This window comes from Papaver somniferum, chromosome 11, assembly GCF_003573695.1.
Source record: "Papaver somniferum cultivar HN1 chromosome 11, ASM357369v1, whole genome shotgun sequence".
Lineage (NCBI taxonomy): Eukaryota > Viridiplantae > Streptophyta > Magnoliopsida > Ranunculales > Papaveraceae > Papaver > Papaver somniferum.
The window spans coordinates 91,922,743-91,928,233 of NC_039368.1; the positions used below are offsets into that span (position 1 = coordinate 91,922,743).

The following is a 5,491-nucleotide window of genomic DNA, read 5'->3' on the forward strand; positions in this document are numbered from 1 at the left end:
GAGCCAGTACGACCGTCTTGATAAGTGATAGGGTTGAAATCACCCCCTCTATCCATGAAATCTTTGAGCTTAGCCTTAGGCAGAAAAGCCTTCTTGTGATAAAGAGCCATCCGACGGTGGGACTCGGGCATTGTCACAAGTTGTTTGGAACCATCTTTCTAAATGACCTCCTCTTGCCGCGAGAAAACAAGGGGATTCAGCTGAGGAGGCCTGTATAGGGGAAAGCGCTCCTAAGCCCATGCTTGGATAAAATTGGCAGGAAGGAACGTCTCCACCTCATGAGATCCGTCCACTTGATGAATATCAGGCGCCAGCAAATCCAGATGATGGTATAAACCACCTAGGAACATGGGGGCGAGTGAGAATGACACGCCACGGGACATCAATACCGCCATGGGAATAAGCTCATTCTTGATAGTGTCCTGAGGACTGTACTCGAACATATCATGACATAACCAAAAAAGAAAGAAAGCTACCAACTCCGCTCGATCTGTTTCCTCTTCACGAGGAGGAACACCTTCATGCGCACCAGAGATCATAGGGGCCCAATATTTAATTCAATAGGAGAATGAGGCTTGGCGTTGCCCGGATTTTGGTTTCTGGACGCTCTTTATCTCCTTCACATCATCGGATTTTTCAACAACATATGACTTTGGATGAGCAACTTTAATGGCGGATGCCATGAGTTTTGAGAAAGGTAAGACATTAACTGGAGAATCGTGAGCAACGCACGCAACAACTTTGCCCTTTCTCTTACCTATCGAGCCCTCTACTCCGCTCGGAGCTTCAATTTTGACCTCCCACGGATTCTGGAATATTATAGAACTTGCCTTGACTGCAATCAAATGATCACGAAGGATTCTGTCACTCTTGTTCAAAGACTTATGAAGATAACAACCCTCAAAAACTGTATCACCATGGATAGGTAGGCCGATAAACGCCACTACGACTTCTAGAATGGGGGTCGCTTCGCCCGAAAAAAAAATAGAAACGTGTGAGGATCAGTTCCCCAGCGTGCACATAAACGAATCAAGCTATCGTGATCCCCCGGACATAGGCTGGGACACATCCGTTGTATCAACTTGCGGGTGTGATCTCTCCCTCCCCTCCCAGCTCCATAGAGCATCTACGCATCCAATGGTTGTGGTAGTAGGGGTTGATCAACTTCCTTCACTGTGTGTTTCATTTATTTTCCGTCTTCAATACCATAGACCCTCTTTATCATCGAAAACAGAAAATGGATCGAATGAGTTTCTCATCAAAACAGAAAATGGATCGAATGAGTTTCTCATCAATTTTGTAGTGTTGCGAATTCAGCGATTACGTTTCCTGAGATATTCCCCTCTATTCTTCTAATCAATTGTTCTAAAACCCTATCAAATTTTACTTGCTTTTTTTTGTTCTCCAGATCAAATTCTGGAAATAAGACCTCCGATTAGGTTTTGTTGTTGTTCATAGCAAAATAAGTAGGAGCATTCGAATCAAAACTAAGGTTTTCCACTTCTGTTATTAGTTCACTTTCACAATTATACTATCTTCGTCATACTAATTTATTCAGGGTTATAATGGTGGAAGCGATGAAGATGCCTGCTGAAGCTCTTGACGGAAAAAAAATCTGTAGATGAAACTGCATCTACTCTTTCGCAACAACAACCTCCATCTGTAAACTTCATTCTGATTTTTGATCTGCTATTGATTTTTTGTTTAGGTAGGTAACATACTTAAACCAATTCATTGAATTTACAAAGAATTGTATGCAGTTTGCTAAAATCCAAATTATGAGATTTCGGTATTGTTTTTAATGTTAAATTTTTGGTATATGGACTTTGAATCAATTCAACTGTGTTGTTTTGATTGTTTAAATGGAGGAGAATTTAGGGTTCACTGACCTAGGTGTGGATGCGCCTATCCTAGCAACATATCATTTGTTTTGCTTCTTTCAGTGTTGTTTAGTTGATCATTAATTGATATATGCACATCTCCTCCTCTTTTTAGGATCATCTGATTTTGTTTACTTTGTTTTTGACTTTGGCATTCTTCAGAATTAAGTACTTTAGATTTTAGATAATTTTAGAGTGCATGATTGTGTAACTATTTCAGGTAATAGCAAAGTGCGCATATCAGTTAAAGGTATTCAGTCATGTTATTTAGCAATTCTAAATCTATTCACTAACTTCACATCTAAACTTGCAGCAGCTGGGCGTGGTGCCGAAAGAGGTGAATGAGTGACGGAGTATCAAAAAAAAAAAAAAATTCACAACTGTACATAAGACTGTCGTTCTGCTTCAAGTTGATGGTGTGAATTTTATTGCAGAATTCTTTGCTAAGCTTGAAGACAGAAGGTAAATAACAACAGAAAAGTGATTATTCCCCTGAAGTGTTTGAGAAAATGCTTGAAAAAGAGTTCTACCTGGAAAGATTACGATTAGAACTCTCATTGCTAGGCTGTGGAAGTAATGAGGTAAGTGTTTCCATTGAATTGTGTAAGAAGATGGTGAATGGGAATGATTTGTTTACTGCTACCGTAAATGGTCATTGCAAAGGCGTTTTAATCGGTTGGGCTTTTAGTTTCTTCTTTGAAATGGTTAGTGATTGGAGCATTCCTCCTATGTGTTCCTTTACAGATTTCTGATTAATATACTTTATGTTTCTGGGGGATTAAGTACAGTCATAAGAACCTCGACCATTGGAATTTTAAGTGCAAGTTCATAAGAACATAGAGAGTGGTGCAAAAAATCCTGAGATTGCATACAAAAATACATTGCAGGATGGTTTTCAAGGTTTTAGTTTTCAGGAGTTCTGGCCAGACTCTGAATTAAATAAGTCTTTAGTTTCTTATTGCTGAAATTTAAGATGCATGGTTGATAGTATGAAAGTGACCTCTAGCTTTCTGCTTCTTCTTTTTCCCAAGGAAACACAATGAGACATTGTAATTGCAGATGTGTCTGGACTATTTAAGGATAAGTTTAGTTTTCTTAGGTACATGTTCTGTCTGGGGCTTCCCAAATTGAGAGATTGAAATTTGGACTATTCATGGTCCAAACACAATCAGAGATTGTAATTTGGACTATTGATAGGATAAGTTCAGTTTTCAGAATGATTCAACGTGTTAAGGTGATATTTAAGGTATTGAAAAATATTTTGAATTTGATTCAGAAAAAATAAGAAGATTTTTAGTTTTCCGAAGTAAATTGCAGATGACTAACCATAGCTACTCAGTAATGTTCTTCTTCTTCTTCACCTGTTGGTGTAAGGAAACAAGTAATAGAGTTACTTCTTTCGAATTACTATTATAGTTAGATCTTCCTGATTATGTATAGTTATAATTATCTTTCTCTTTTACATGGATACTGTGGTACTGCTTATTATCTGAGTTGTAAAGCTAAGTTTGACGAAGTTTTCCCTAATGTGAATGGTATGGATAAATTTTATACGTTTTCTGGATTCCTGGGGGTTTTCGAGGAGGGTGAAATTTTTCATGAGCAAGAATTCAAGGAGTCTGTTGAACTGTCGTCCAAAGAGGCTCTTAAAGAGGATGACCAAGAAGATGACCGTGAAGATGGGTTATTGGAAGAAAAGAATAGAGTGTCTGTGAACCAAGGAGAAGACAATTTCTTAGAGAAATGGGAGACTGGGGATGAAGATGAACTAAAAAGGAATTATGAAGGGTCGAGCAACAGTAGCATGAGTATCAAACAGGGTGAGAATTTTCCACGCCTAACAAAAAGAGACTCACATTTGCAGCTTCTGAATTTTCAGCGGTTAGAAACATCTGCTGTGATGGCAGTTGGATTGCAAGAGTTATTAAGCTCCATCGACAATAAATTAGATTCATAAGGAGTGGTTGAAAAGAGAACGATGCTTGCTTCAATCTTAAATGGATACCTCTGATGGTTTTTCAAATAGTGATTGTAGTAGTGGTAAAAACTGGGTCTTTTCAGACTTGTGAAGAAAACAATTTTTATAGATTTAAATTAAACAGGCAACTAAATAAAATAATTCAAAGTTTTGGAGAAAAATACCAAGACTAGGATTCCACCATTGACCAAATAAATAGTAAACTCTAAATAATATTCATGCAATTTTATCTTTAAAAATAATTCTAATATTTGCCTCAAGTATATTCTTGAAGTAATAGTTGTAATCAAAGAGTATAAAACATCAAAAGTATTTAAAACCCAGCATGCTTCATCAAATTAATTCACAACTATTCAATAAGAACTAATATTTCAATTCAATCCCATGCAAATAATCAAATAATAATATTGCAAATAAATAATAAAATTAGAATTATACCAATTAATGTGGAACAATGGCTTCCTCCGTCGCCTTGGCTAATGGGTTTAGCTCTTCATGGTAAAAACACACACAAAATAATCACTCATGGCTGAATAGGTGTTTTTATTGAAGAAATAAGATGAAACAGAAATTCGCAACGCTGTAGAAGTGTTACAGCGTCGCTGTTACAAAACAGATGATGCTGTTTATATACGATAATAATGATATGCTGTAGATAAACGACAGTTTTATTTCGCTGTAAGCACTGTGGAAAAACGACTGACTCTGCGAGTCCGTTCTTCCTTCTTCGTCTTCCTCCTCGAGCAGCAGCAGCAGCAGGTATGATTTCTGTTCTTCGTTTCGGCTCTGAACTCTCTCCTAATTCTCTCCTCAGGGTTTCTAACCCTTCTATGACAAAAACCCAACTATATATAGCCTTCAGATTCCTTAGAAACTCGATCAAATTCGAGAATAAATCTCTTATTCTTCACGTGCAGTTTTAACAATAATTCCATCTGTCGATCTTTGTATGCGTCTGTTAGCTATTCTATTGCTCCCAAAATCTTCTCTGACTTGAACTCAATTGTTTTGAAGTATATCCCACGCAAGAATCTCTCCCAAATCTTTCAAACCAATTCAAAACCCTAAACAGGGACCGTGTGCACTGTCTTGACTTTGTGTGGATTTTCTGACTTATCCAGCCCAATTAGATGGGTCTAATCGCTTCTAACAGGTCCCTTATGTCTTGTAGAGTCCGTGGGTACCAAATTTGCCCATTGAATCGCCTGCTAGGTCGCTCAAATCCTTGATCCAAAACTGTTGACGCTGCTGCTTTTTTTCCCGCCAAAATCCAGTTTTGAAACTTTGAAAATGACCTCCCCCTATCCAGTTCCGGTCTCCCTTTAGCAGATGCCTGGAAATGGGTCACCCCTTAGTAATTAGGTTACCCCTTATCCAAAATGAGAGTCCGTATAGTAATTTTCTCCCACGGGCGCAAAAACCATTTTTTAGCCAATTTCGCTGCAAAAGCTTTATTCTTCCAAAAACACCTACAAATACATAAAATAACCGAATAAGTACGATATCGAGTACTAACAATATATACAAATGAGCTATATTAGACACATAAATGCGTCTATCAACCTCCTCGGGCAGCTATTAATGGCAATCGAATTATTTAATACTGGATTTCTGTGTTGGATTCTTGAGAAAA

General features: G+C 37.8%; 1 long non-coding RNA gene across 1 annotated transcript; it reads left to right on the forward strand.

The window, feature by feature from the left end:
• Positions 1-1,074: 1,074 nt before the first annotated feature.
• LOC113320778 lies at positions 1,075-3,903 on the forward strand. The gene is made up of 2 exons (XR_003346288.1): positions 1,075-1,708; positions 2,194-3,903. It is a non-coding gene; the product is annotated as an uncharacterized LOC113320778 (long non-coding RNA).
• Positions 3,904-5,491: the final 1,588 nt, after the last annotated feature.